The sequence below is a fragment of the Nothoprocta perdicaria genome, unplaced genomic scaffold, assembly GCF_003342845.1.
Source record: "Nothoprocta perdicaria isolate Ctin4 unplaced genomic scaffold, notPer1 scaffold_369, whole genome shotgun sequence".
NCBI classification, from domain to species: domain Eukaryota; kingdom Metazoa; phylum Chordata; class Aves; order Tinamiformes; family Tinamidae; genus Nothoprocta; species Nothoprocta perdicaria.
The window spans coordinates 71,200-85,956 of NW_020455609.1; positions in this window are offsets into that span (position 1 = coordinate 71,200).

Below are 14,757 nucleotides of genomic sequence, written 5' to 3' on the forward strand. Positions count from 1 at the left end.
CAACAACCCTCCCCACTGCAGAGACCCGCTAGGAAACGGGGCCATCTGTGCAGATTCCTGCACACGCGTGTGCACATCACATCCATGTCCTCCCCCTCGCAGTGACCCACAGGGCGCCCCCGCGCCCCCCAGGCCCCATAACCTCCTGCCTGTGCGCACACACACAGTCCCATCCTGTCCTGTTCAGCACCCCCGCCATGGTCTGGACCTGGGCACAAGGTCACAGGCTGGCCCAGGTCCCCCTTGTCAAGGTGCCCAGTGCTCCATGATGGCGAACATGGGTGAAAGGAGAGGAAAGGGTCAAAAAAACATGTTTTTTTTCCAGTGGGGTTACAGCTGCCTGCTGCTCAGGAAGCGGGAAATAAGAGCCCTGGCCAAGGCGGCAGCGGCGCTGGCTGCGGATGCAGGTCCGGTTTCAGGAAGCGGCAGCCTCCCCTGTGCTTGCAGCCCAAGCGGTCGTCACCGTCCCCTTCCTCCCACGCACCACTGGGTTGGGGACGAGGAAGTCCTTTGGGATCCGAAGGCGCTTAGATCACCCCCATGCTGGACCATGTCCTGCGGGAGCTGTTCTCATCCTCTTTCTCCTCCTCATTCCTCTCCTCCTGGTCTTTTCCCACCCTCTCCGGGGCCAGAGCGCCATCCATCCATCCCCAATTCCCGGCAGGTCCCTGGTGGCTTAGCCCCATTGCTGGGAATTGATGAGGTCAGTGACCATGCTGGCCAAAGGGGAAGCTAAGGCGGTGGAGGAACAGCAGGAACTGCCAATTTAACTCATTTTATTTTTTCTTTTATTTTTTCTTTTTCTTTTTTTCATAAAGTGAGAAGAAACCAATTCCTGACGGATTTAGTGAGCTTCTGGGGCACAGGGATGAGATTGTCCCTTTTGGGCACAGAGGGCAAGATTGGGGGTGGCACGGGACCATGTGGGGAGGAGAACGCTGCCTCAGGGTCCTGGTCTTCCTGTGCCGAATCCTACGGATCCTAGTTCCAGACGCTTTGATGCTTTTTTGCATTCCAAACCCAATGTTTGGGGCCAGGATAAATGCGCCTTTTGATCACTCAAGTCTTGTGACCACCCCGAAGGAGAGGCCATGGGAGGCTGCCCTTTGCAGGCCCCACGGGTTAAACGGGCAGCGTGACTCTCCTTGTTCACTGTGTCAAGGAGGGGTGTGGGGGGGTCAACCCCAAGCTGTTTTCTGGGCTCCAGAGGGCCAGGCAAGATCAGATGTGGAATTTCACTCTTTTACACAATGCTTTCACTGGGGCTTCATGCTGCAGTGGCCCCTGCAATGCAGCCACTGGCCCAACTGGCCACTCCATCAGGGCTCTGGAGTGGGAGCTGCACAGGGTGTTGCTCAGTGTCCCTCTCCGACACAAAAAGGCACAGTGTCCCCTTTCTTGCAGCTTTCCAGTGCTGTCGGCACCTGAAGAGACCCTTCATCTGCCAGCATGGGCATCAACACAAGGTGCTCATGTCCTGGTGCATAGAGGCCACGGGCTGGCAGTCTGACACTCTCCTCTGGTCCTGGTTCACCTGCCCTCTCCTTGCCCCAGAGGATGGTCAGAGCCAGTCAGAAAGAGGGCAAGGGAGGGCAAGGAGACAAGGGTTGAGATGGGGGGAGATGAAATGAGGGGAGGTAAAATGAGCAGAGATGAGACAAGACCTGAAGGGTTAATGTAGGAAGGGGCCAAACTCTTCCCAGTGGTGGCCAGTGATAGCACAAGGGACAAGGGATGTAAGTTGAAACCCAGGCAGTTCCAGCTGCATGTGAGGAAGAACTTCTCCACTGTGAGGGTGACAGAGCAGTGGAACAGGCTGCCCAGGGAGGTTGTGGAGTCTCCTACTCTGGAGGTCTTCAACACCCGCCTAGGTGCCACCCTGTGCCCCGTGCTCTGGGTGTCCATGCTAGAGCGGGGGGGCTGGACTAAATGATCTCTAGAGGTCCCTTCCAACCTTAACCATTCTGTGAAGATGAGGGGAGATAGACAACATGAGGCCAAACCAAACGACGGGAGGGGAGACAAGATGAAGGGCGGGGAGACCAGATCAGACCGGATCAGACCAGAGAAGGGGAAGACAGGGAAGGGAGCAGCTAGTTAAGTCAGAGCAAAGGCAAACTGAAACAGGGTGGCCTGGGCAGAGGAAGGGGAGAGGACTGTGTTGTAGCCACCAAACCATGGTGGAGCGAGGGGCTCAGCTCCTAGTGGAACCTTCCCAGAGAGTGACAAACCTGTCTGCAGGAGGTCTCTGACCACCACTCACATCCATCCCTGGCTGCTGGTTCTCTCTGTGGACTCTGCTGGTGCTGGTCTATGGTGGCTACTGCTGTGGCAGTGGTTGCCACGTTGTGCTCTGCCAGGTGGTCCAGGTAGCCGCTGAATCCCCCCCCTTGCAGTCCTGACCAGATGCAGGTGCTGCTGAGGGCTCACTTGGGGGTGAGCACGTGGGCAGCCGTGACCATGAGCAGCCCAAGGGCTGCAGAGGCCAAGCATGAGGCATCGCATCTGATGCTGCTGTCCTCTAGTCCTGTCGCAAATACTGCGGGAGCGGAGACTCCTGGCTGGCCCTGCCTAAACCGCAGCTCCAGGGAAGGCAGCGAGGCTTGGCAAACAGGCCTAGTTGTGCTAGACAGAGATCTAGTTGTGCTAGACAAGTTGGGCTTGGCAAACAGGCCGAGATGTGTGAGCCAGGGATCTCATGGGGAAAGGGTTGCACCTCTGAGGGAGCACGTGGCGTGTCCAGCCCTGCCTGGCGCTTAGGAGCAGGACAAGGGCACCGGAGAATTGGAAAATCCTGCCCCGTCCAGCTCATAGCTCTGCCACTGTGTCCTCCAGCGCGGCGGGAATCCCCTGGGACTCCCTTGAGGCTCTCCCTGGCTCATGGCAGCTCTCGGGATGGCGCCCGGGCTCGGGAAGGGCCGGCATGAAGCCAGGCGTCCCCAGGGGAGTCAAGGCAGAGCCAGCGCTTTGGGAATCCCCCTCCGGCCAAAAATAAGCAGGAAAAAGATAAAATAAAACAGCAGTGACGGCATGGCTGTACACCCGCCAGCCTCGCGGCTCCCGGGGGGAGGTTTGGCAGCCTCCTCCCCACCCCACAACGGGGTCAGGGCTGGGAGAGCCAGCCTCGCTCCATTCCCGGGCAGGAAAAGCAGCCGTTAACGCCCCGCTGGCCCCATCAGCTGGAGGCAGAATCGGCTTCACGCTCCCCCAAACACGCACTGGTGGGGGGTAAAGGGAGCTTGGGTGCCCTCCACCCTGAGGTGCTGCGCTCTGTCAGAGATGGATGGCGCTAGGTTGAAAAATCTGCCCTTCTCCACCCCAAACCGGAGCGAGGCGCCGGAGGGATCCTTGTTCTCTGAAGGGAAAAGGGCCTGGGCGCCAGCAAGGGGGAGCAGCCAGATGGGGAGGAGGAGGGCGCGGACAAGGCGGCTTTGTGCAGGGAAGGGGGCTCGTGGGCCGCCTGGGTGCCACGCAGCAGCGGGGGAGGCCGGGGGGCCGGTCCGGCTCCCTCTCGAGCGCAGACCAGCCCCAGGGCACCCTGCTTCATCCCTAAACAGCAACCGGCCCCGCGCTGACCACACATGGATCCCAACACGTCAACGCTCTGCCCTGGGCCTGCACCAGCCGGGGCGCATCCTGCTGCTCGCCCCAGGGACAGGGATGTGGCCGCTCCTGCAGCTGAGGGACACGAGGATGAGCCCAGCAAAGCGAGGAGCCTGACCCCAGTAGGGAAGGAACCTTCATCAGGTTCCTTCAAGCAGCAGTGTGCCCATCAGGGAGGAGCAGACCCCATCGTGCACCTCCCTGGACACCCGCATGGAGGAACGGGGAAAGCTCCTGGCAGGGCCCGGGGAGCAGGCAAGGAGCAAACACCTCCCCGCTGCCCAGGGGCACCCTGGTCCTGGCACCGTTAGTGTGAACAGGGCCTCGTGCTCCTCAATTAGCAACTTGTCATTGACAAGATGTCACACATGCTGCCGGGGGAGGAGAGTTTATAGGTCTGAGACAAACTAGGGCAATAATGAGGTCTCTGCCCTCGTTTGAAAATTACTTGGCAGTCCCATCCCACCATGCCCATGGGGACCAGCTCCAGAAAGGCAAGTGTTGACCGAACAGCAGCCCTTGGGCCTGCTTCTTCCCTCCCACAACAGGGACAGGGATGGCCTAAGCCAGAAAGACAGATATTCCAGTCCCTTAATACCTTTGTCGCACTTCACTGGACCCCCTGTAGAAGCTCCATGTCCCTCATGCCATGAACTGCACCCAGTACTCCGGGTGCAGCCTCACCAGAGCTGATGAGAGGGGCAGGATCCCTCAACCTGCTGGCAACATCCTCCTGATGCAGCCAGCATCCCACTGGGCACCTTGAGCACAAGGGCACATTGATGGCCAACTTGTCCACCACCAACGCCCAAGGCTCTCTCCATGGAGCTGCTTTCCAGGTCAGCCCCTAAACTGTACTGGTGCCTGGGGTTATTCCTCCCCAGCTGTTCATCCCCAGCAGTGGGGGTTATCCATACCCAGGTTTGGATTAAAGATGGGTTGTGAGGCTTTGGAAATGAATTTGCACCTCTGCAGACACCACCCCAGCAGCCTCCCAGCATGCAGAAGACCAAGAGAAGGTCTCTCACAACTCAGCATTGCAGGTCTCCAAGGCAGGTTCATCTTTTCAGCAAGAGCGAACAGAGGGATTATACAGAGGCAGATAAATGTGAAGAACACCATTTATGTACCCAAAATAATGTTTATTTCTCCGTATTTTGTACGTACAAAGGAACCATCGTGGTCTCACGGTGCTACCAGAGCAGTGCTCACCCACAGCTGCAAAGCCATCAAAAAGGGACTTTGTTAAGGAAACCCTTACAGGCCCCCTGAGAAAAAGAGAGGCTCTCAGGCCCAGGTGCCGCTCACACACCCCGTTTGTCTCTCATCTTGCAGCTTTCTGGGGACGCTGCCAGCGACACCAAATCCCCGAGTGGCAGAAGCACCTCGCTGGGTGACACAGATGCCCCCTCAGAGGCAGCGGGACCCACGCATGGATCATCCTGCCACCCCTTTTCCACTCACACCCCTTCCTGGGGAGGCCGCCGCTTGTGGAGGCTGGGGAAGGTGGTGAAGCCTCCTCGTGGCCTCCCTTGAGCCGCCCTGGAGAGCAGGGAGCCCCTCGGGCGCTGTGTCCAGCCTGCTGCACCAGGCAGGCGGAGGAGATCACAGATGGATCTTCCTTAGGACACAAAAAAGGGCAGGAGAAACGTGGCCTGTGCCCAGGAGGTGGACACAAGAGCCATTGATTTGCATGCCCCAAGCTTGATGCAAAAGGGACAGGAAGCCTCCAAACCCCAGACGCTCTGTGTCCCTTCCCTCTCCAGGTTTGTCCAGGACGTGTCTGCAGCAGGGTGGCAATTTCTCAGCGCTGGTTCCTGCTGACAGGGTTCGTGCAGCCCTTGCAGGTGCAGCTGAAGGGAGCAGCACCTCCGTGGGAGGCAGCTGCTGCGCGGGGCCGTGCAGCAGCCACCCTCTCTGTCCCACCTGGACGCAGTGGCGACTGCCGGCTGTTCGGTTCATGCAGACAACGCGGGGAGCATCCTCAGCTGCTGGGCTTGTGCCGTGACCCCTCAGGCTACAGCGGGAAGGACGGCGGTGAGAGCTGTCCCACCAGCTAGACTGCATCGGAGCTAGGAAGATGTGAAGGAAAGCAGGAGCCTGTCCTAAACGCGCGTAGTGTCACCTTCCTCCCCCTGCTTTGGCCAGTCCTGCTCTCCTGCCGGCACCATCTCACCCTGCAGCTCTCTCTCACCACAGACACCCCAGGGAGCCCCGTCCGGCTCGCACGTACCCCGACCCCCCGCTTGCCCACGGCCACCTCCTCTCCGGGCTCCGGCACCGAGCGCTCTCGCCTGCATCCTGGCTCTCCTCCTGCATCCTGGCTCATTCCCGGAGCAAAACCCTTCCCCCAGCGCCCGATGCAAACCCAGCCAGTTCTCTTTCCTATCCGCTCCTCCTTGCGGCTCATAAATATTCCCTCACATCCCCCGCTGACACTCTCTCATCTCGCTCTAGCAGCGAATTCTCTCACGTCCTCCCCCCTTTTCCTTCCAGAATTATACCCGGTTGCTTTTTTAACCCGTGTAAATTTTAAGCATCCGCAGCAAGCTGTGAAGCGTGGTGGGAAATTGCATCTTTCCATTCACGCCCGCTCCTCCTAGCTTCATTTATGCCTCCACGTTTCAGCTTATAATTTCATACATGTACTTCATGCCCCGAGTTCCCCCTGTCTTTTCCAGACTGAAGAGGCCCAGGTCGACCCAACCATTCTCACCCTCTCTCCCATCACCTTTTCCAAGTCACCATGTCCTTCCTGAGGCAGGGGCACCACAGCTGCATGCAATATCCAACATGCAGCCATAAAGCAGATTTTAAGCAAAATACCAGTGTTATTATACCATGCTGTAATTGCTTTTCCCCTCTTCCTCAGGAATCCCTAGATCTCAAACTCGTCTTTTGGGTTTCGCCTACCACAGAGCCCTCAGCAGACATGAGATGTTTATTATTATGGTTATTACTACTATTTATAGTAGTGGATTTATGGAGCACAGATTCCCGTATGATTCCACCAAGTGACCTTCTCACAGAAAGGCTGACTCTTTACTCCCTTCTTTCTTATCTAGTAGCCTGTTACATAAGTGGTTAACATCACATAACGTGCTCCCCCTCATCCTATGGGAACTTAATTTCTTTAGGAGCCTTTGGTGAGGCCCCAAAGTTGAAGGCCCTTTGGAAATCCAGGTGGGCTTCAGGGCCACATTGGAGGAGCTACTGGACTAAATATGTTTCTGAGCAATGAGCACTTACGGCAGGGCTTATGGATAACAAGACCAGCAAATCCCACATGCCCAGAAATGCATTTTTGGGTCACTTCCAGTGAATCCATTTCAAGAGCGCAGTGGCTCTAGAGAGGACTAGTAGAACAGAAGACTGGGAAGACTTGGAGAGTGCTGCCTCCTACGAGAGGCAGGGATTTTTGCCGTGATGGCATTGCTAATCGCGGAACAAGCCAGGTGGGTGGAACACACCACAGCCTTTGCCAGTGGTGCAACACCTACGTGAAGGATGAGTTTGATTCTCGACCACAAGCCAGGGAAGAAATTAAGCCGTGGGGCCAGAGAGGTGACTTGCTGGCTCTGTTCACCGTAGTTTTATCTTGCTTAAGGAAAGGACCCCGTGCACCCAGCTGAGATGCATATAGGCCGTGGCCCTCATTCACGTTGGTGATGATGCTTTGGAGGCCCAGGCCAGCAGGGAGCTAGGGGCAGGATTCACAACGGATTTTCTGTGTTTGCTTTGTTGCAGAGAGCACAGGGCCCGTGTGTGTGATGGCGAAGCTACAGAAAGAAAGGAACCCTGTTGAGTCACCCCAGAAACCCGCTCTGATTCATGAGGCTGCGAGCAGCAGGCTGGACAACTGCAGGACCGGACGGCGGCGGACACTGAGCTGCTGTGCGCACATCCTGCGGCTCCCGGCGCCGCGCTCCTTCCTTCCTCAGCTGCAACAACCCCCTTTCGCTGCCCTCCCTGCCCTACAATGAGGCCTTTGAGCTCTTCARCCGAGTTCCCAGGCAGCTTTGCCCATTCCTTTGGAGTCTGGCGCTGGAGCTGCTGGCGGCCGAACCCGCACGGCTGCCCATGGAGGGACGGGAGTCGAGGTCTGAGGCACCAGATCCCCCCAGAGCTCCTGTACGAAGCGTGGAGGACAGAGCTCCTGCCACAAACATCAACACCCGAGACCTTGCAACCTCTCGCCAGCAGTCATACATTATAGGGTGGCATCAGGAYATGTACTGTGTTTGCTACCGGTGATTAAAATGTAATCCGTGTCTCCTCCTGCCGCTGTGGGCTGAGCCCTCTCTCTTACCTACCCACGAACATCCACCTCTCCTTACTGCTCTGCACAGCTCCATGTTCTTCACAGAGACACCATCCTTGCATTCTCTCCAGGGCTTGGAGATCACTGGCCTGACCCAACTACTCAACCCTGCTTGAAACCTTCCCAGAGCCCCAAATTTGATAGCTGCCATTTTGCTATTCCCTGTCCTGAATCAGCTTCCCAAGGAATCTCACTTGTCAAGCTTGACCATCTTTGACTAGGCCATCTGGATATTAAGCAACTCTTTTCGAAATCTAATTTCCATCCCTCCCTCTCTCAACGCAGAAAAGACTGCCAGCTGCTGTTCTCTCCTCTCTGTGTTTGCCCTTGCTCAACAACCGATAAAACCAGCAGGAAAAAAGAAGTCTATCAGTTTTGCTCTCACCCCTCCTTCATCATACTTGGGAAACTGGGATATTTGCTCCCTTCTCTCTCAAAGTGGGGTTTTCCTTGCCCTCTGTGCTCTCTGTTGCTCTGCCACGAGATTTGCTTTGCCTGGGACCTGTGTCAAGACTCGTGACACTCAGAACACTTAGCTCATCCCTCAGTTCTGCAGCCGGCTGTGCTAGTCTCAGGCTTTCCCTTACGGAACAGCTCAGTCCCCCTTGCTCCCTGTCATGCTGCACAACACCCCGTTAATTTAAACCCTTGCCCCCTTTGCCCCTCTTAATTGCAGAACCCCCCCACTGTCACTAGAGGCTACTAAAACTGAACTGCATGTTTCTCTCAATGCTTCTCCTGACCCTCCTCCTACCTTTGAAGTAGGAAAGTGGTGTCTCTTTTACAACCCCCTAGAGCTCTGCCTTTCAGTTTCCAAAGCCTTGGATCAAAGGTCTCCCTCCCACCCTCTTCTACACGTGGTCTCAGCTTGAAACACTTCAGAAGCAGAGATCCAGCGACCCTGTTCTCGCTCCCAGTTCATTTGCATCTTGTTTTTATACCTTTTTTTTCTCCGTACTAGACATTCGTAGTTTATTTTCCATTCTGGTTACCTCAGGCCCAGATTTCTACACCCAAACTTTCACCAGCCACACTCAAAGCAGAGATAGCAGTTGTCTCTTTCACCCCATTCTCTTTGAAACACAGGCACTTCTGGACCTGTTTCCAAGCTGTCTCCCTTTTCAGGGCCCTCTCCATCTGTATTCCTATTGCCCACAGGCCCCTTCTCTCCAGCTTTTCATGTAGCTTCTTGCACTTGGATCTACCTCCATGAGTCTTACTTCGACTCTCTTGCTTTGGAAGTCTTCCTAGCAGGAATACAAGGGCCTCATCTGGACCCCACTCACCCATGTTCAAGGTACAACCCTACCTGACSAGCCTAGAAAGGAAATTCTGATTCCTGCTCCACATCACTGCGTGGGCAAAGAGCAGCCAGCGCATGAGGGCACACCGTGCAAGGAGCCGTGCAGGGCAGCACCAACAGGGGAGGGCAGAGAAGGGCTGTGATTAAAGGGACTGAAAGGATGTAACGTGTAAATGACGACCAGCTGCAGCGAGACCAGCTGGGGGTCTGAACCATGACATTTCCATGATCACAACCAGCTCGGAACAAACTCCAAATAACAGGATACATTTTGTGGGTCTTCTCCTGTTTCCTTTGCTGGCCTCGAGACTCCAGGAATGTCTCCCTCGGGGACCTTGGAGTTTATCTCCTTGGAGTTCCACCTCGGAGTTTCTCTCCTCTGGGAGCAGAGTTAGTGTGACGTGTGAGCGATACCCACCTGGACGCGACTCCCTCTTCCTGCGGAACGCGTCCCCCGGCTGCAAAGCCTCCAGCAGACTGTCCATCACTCCCATCCCATCACCCTCTGCAGAGAAAACAGGACACCCAGTGAAATCCATGCGGCAGGAGAAGGGGGAAGACTCCAGCAGCTGGGCGCCCTCATGGAGTTCAGAATTCCTGAGCAACAGCCTCTCATTCCTTTATCTATGGAAAACAGCACCTCTCCTCCCACCCTACATCAGGAAGAGGGGCAGTATCACGTCCTGTCCCTCAGCATGGGGCAAAACATGGTTGTTTTTTTCCCTCCGTCCATATACTCTGATGCCTTCATGGCCCATGGACAACATGCAGGGAGAAGGAGCCAATCTCTTCCTGTGTCCTTAGCAGGGCTAAGGGAAGTTTGGACCCTCCTGTCCCCAGAGGACATCCTTTCCTGTGCCCAGAGGAGGGATTAGGATACAGACTGCCTGGCAACATCTTCTTCTCCAAGGACAGGGAAGCAGGGGGCAGCTCTGGCAGGATTTTTGACCAGTTATCTGCAGCTTCCCAACTCTTGGGTTATTTTTCTGCCAAAGGACGCCCCCCCCAGGCACTTCCATTTGCCTCCCTCTGGGCTTTTTCCCTCTTCTCTTGGCTCCCTTGCCTCCTTGCTCTGCTCTGATTGGAGTCCCACGTTGTTAACAGCAGCCACTGCCGCTTAATCCCCTTTCACTCTCTCAAAGGTGCTCAGGCCACTAAGGAGCTTCGCGTGGCCTCAGCTTCGCTCCGGCCCTGGCAACAAGGATGTCACTGGGCTGGCAGCCCACGTGCCACCCGTGACACGTGTGGGGCCACCGCGCTGGCGGCGACCACATAGGGCAGGGAGGCTCCAGTGCCCTCTCCTGCCTGGGCAGGCGAGCCTGGAACGGGAAGCCGAGCCCCAGACTCCAAAGTCAGCTTGGGCAGATGAGATATGCAGGGATGAAGCCACCGGCACAGCACCGTTATCCCAGCTGGGAACCTTGCAGTCCCATCCTGCTCCTCCGCTTCTGTCCCCTATTTTGGGTGGGAGATGCCAGGGCCACCCTGGACACAGCCTTGTGCTGCTACAGGAGCAGATTTAAAAGGCCACTAAAATCCAGCCCTAAGAACAGCAGGATGTTCCTGCGGCAACTCCGGAGAGAGGAGGAGAGCGCCAGCTCCCGCTGCATCCTGCTCCCGGTTCACAGAGCCTGCGCCCTGCCTTTGAAAGCAGCTTCCTGGCTCTGGGCAGATTCCGCCCTCGGCTCGCGCCAGGCGCTGAAGCAGTTAATCCCCCATGCAGGAGCGCTCCGCAAATCCCGGGTTTCCATAACAACGGCTCCCAGGGAAACGCAGAGCTATAAAATCCCATTAAACATCTGCGGGCGCCGGGCTGCCTAGGCCGGGTGCCACCTGCCGGCAAATCCTCCCCGGTGCAGTGGCCCCTGTTCCCCGCGCTGGGGAGGAGATCTCGCCCCTCGGGGGGCTGCAGATTTGCCTGCCAGCCTCCGCCTGCGAGCCACCGAGCAGGGTGGGCGACGCTCCTCCAAGCGTCCGAGCAGCAGGGTGCAACGTACACCCCAAAAGTCACCAGGGCGTCCTGGGATCCACATGATCCCAGGGACTTTCCACACCATCTCAAGGACTTTGCCACCTTTGCCAAGGTTTTATCCGTGGCGCCAGACTCTGCTTGGGCAACAAGGGGCTCCCAGGGGCTCCGTTTTTGCAGTTTGCCACCTCCCGAAGCCTCTCACTGGCTGGAGTGAGAAGCTAGGGAGATGCTGCACAGTCCTTTAAAATGATGCTCCCAGCACCAGAAGCCAGGAGATTCATTCCGGTTGTAAGGAAGAAGATGCCGAGTTCAGGCTCCTGTTATTCACCACCAATGGGCTCTGGTTACTGAGCAAACAAGGAGCTAATGCTGAGAAGATTTTAGAGAGATGCTACTAATCACAGGGGAAGTGGTCTGGTAAAGAACAGGTAATGTTCTCAATGGGAAAAACCTAAAACCAGCCCCAGGAATCACCCATATTCATATTCCCCTTACTGGTACCCAGTGTTTTCAGATGCGAGGCCCTGGATCCACAACAGAGGCGTCTCCGCAGCTGCAGGATGGCTCAGCCACAACTATTTCTTGGACCGGCTCCGTGTGAAGCCCTGGTGGAGCAAGTTGCTGCCCTGCTCCAGCTCCCAGGGCGCAGCAACGACAGCGTTTCGTTCCACTTGTGAATGCTGCTGAGTCACTTGGGCCCCGGGAGAAAGTCTCTCCTCCGCCAAGAGCGCTCGGAATAAAGCGAGCAGTGAGTGAACAGGGTTGTCTTTGCTCCCCCGTCATCTCATTGCACTGCTGGGGGCAAGGCAGAAACCAGTCCCAGAGACTGGGAGCAGCGGGAGACCTGGAGACTTTGGCAGCTGTGGGAATTGGAAGAATCCAAAGGAGCCGGGGCTGAGAGCAGATACAGAATGAAAATACTTTGTTTGTGAGCTGCAGTTGTGGTTGCTGGCACAGCTGCGGGCCAGACCCCCTTCTGAAAACCCTAACATGCCAGCGGGGTGATGGAAAGCGTTAAGTCGTGCATGTTTTAACTGTTTCCATCTCCTGCCACCTCTTAAATAAGCTCAGACTTAAGATTTTGTGCTCAGTGGCTGGGCTTCATCCCCCCAGAGCGGCAGGCAGGGTTGAGCAACAGCTAATGGAGAACACAGGGCTCTCCCCTCCGCCCCACACACTCTGACAGGCAGAGACCACGGGCAAAAAGGCTTCTCCGAGGGGCTCTGCAGGAGCAGACAGTCAGGAAAGCAGCCAAAGAGCTTCCAGGAACAACCCCGAGGAGCTGGACATTGCTCAGTGTCCTCTTCTAAAAGAGACAGAGAAGCTCAGAGGGAATGGAAAAAAAGCCCGAGTTTTGCAACCGAAACAGTTGGCTGCAAACGCCGCAGTGATCTAGAAATGATGCTGAGACATCAGGGTGGGGACCCGCCCGAGGAGTCGGCAGCGGCTGGTCACTGAACATGCACTTAGCGTGGTTTGTTCTGCGGCAAGCCCAGCCTTTAAGGTCCGTGAGCTCATCTCCGATGAGAAAGCAGCTCTGCAGCTTCATGTGCTGGTGCTCTGAGGCAGGACCACCTTGTTACCGGAGGCCAAGCAGCGGGAGGCAGGGAGGAATTTCACTGCAGGAATTTAGGAGGAGGGGATGCAAGCAGGAAAGGCAAAGGCAGGAAATCAAGAGTGAGGGGCAGTAATTGAGTCCATATGTGGCAAGAGCAGAATGCATCTGGTCGAAGGGAACACACTGCAAGCGAGGAAGCCTGGGCTGGCGGGACGGCAGAGCACACAGCAAGCCAAGAGACATTTTGGGCCAGGAACTGACAAAACAGCGTGTTTTGCAGTGGCCTTTGCAATGAAGCTAAGATGGGCTGCTTGTCACCCAGGCCACACGTGTCTTAGCTATGTATCAGAGGCCGTCCAGCCTTAAACTCAGTAATATCTTCATGAATCAGTTAATATTGCAGAAGGTCACAGAAGCAGCTGATTTACTCTGAAATGACAGGGGTGTATTTATACTCACATCACTGCCTAGCACATTGAGGGGCTTGGAAGGCAAGTGAATAGGATGGAGAACCCCAATATCGAAACACGTTCTTGCCACTCTTCAGCAGTGCCAGAAGGGCTGCCAGCTCTGCTCTATTCCCAAGCAGCTGGTGTTAAACCCCTGTGTAGCAGATGTACTGCTGTGCAGACCAACCTGCTCCCAAGTCAGGGCACAGAAGGGCTGAGGAAAGGGCAATGGGAGCCGCTACCTCAGGCTGAAGTCACGGGGCTGCCCCACAGAGCTGCAGGTCACCCAAGTGCTCCCAGGCTCATGAAGCAGCCCTGGCAGAGCTCACTTCACTATTTATCACCTTCCCCCCCTTCCCTTTGGAAAATAAACTTGCAAAGAAATCTGGAACACGTGTGGTTGGAATAGAGGAGGCTGATGCCAGACTTGTGCATTAGTGGAACAGTAAAACTGTTTGGAAAGCAGGGAGACGGGAGTGCTCAAGCTGACAGGCATCAGGCCTCCCCCTCTCAGGACACAGCGCCGTAGCACTGAATTCTTGTCCATTTGGTCCTATTGCTCTTGGTGTGTAACTCACATTTCTGAATTTTATTTAGATGAGAAGTCCCTCCAAATAACTCTCAAGTTCAGACAGGTTTCCTGTGCTGTCCTAGGCTTTGCACATCTCTGCAGGTGACTCACCTAACCCCCATGTTTAAAGCTCTTAGCTTTAAACCAAGCTGCTGTTCTCACACACTGGACTTCACCTAACTAATGCTACTCATTTTTTCTTACTGAGAAGGTATCTTCAGAGCTCCATCCCTCAGCACGCAGCTCCAGAACATTTCATTTTTAGCTCTCTGCACACGCTGAGAGCAGGGCTGTGCATCAAGTCCAAGCCTCTGCTCTCCCCAAAACCCAAGTGCACCTCATACCTGCATTCATGTCTATCAGCTGCTCCCTCTTCGGCTGCTTCGCTGTTTGTTCCTTCTCAGATGTCTCCAAAACAGGCCAGTTTTGCTCTGCAGGCCTCCTCTTCTGTTATATTTTCTTTCAGATTCTCCCATTGCAGGAAGCTATCAAGGAGAAACAGATGTTTAGGGGCTGCACAATGGAAGGGATGTAGAGGGGAAAAAAAGCAACACACAAAGGCAGTTAACAATCCTCTTTTGAAGAGGAAAAAGTGTAGCAGATCTGGGCAAGGAATGAAACAAGAGCCCAGGCTAAAAGGCATCTTTCTCACTAGAAACATTTTTTATATTTGCTCAGATCCAAGAGCAAATTTACTTTTGAAAATGAGCAAAAAAGGATCCATGAAGTCCTCAATGGAGGTTGTCATGGGTTCACACAGAACTTCCTCGCCTAGCTCCTTAAAGAGGTTTTCCATGTTTGAGTGTAACATACGCAGCGCGCTGCAAATTCTCAGCAGAAAAAGGGTCCCACAAAAGACATTCAGAATTAAAGAACCTCCCCCAAATATTTGCTTGAACCAGGAGCATGGTTTCTATCCTGCAGCTGCTATCAGGACTGTACCTGCCCCCTGAACACATCTTTGGTGTCTGCCAGAAGGG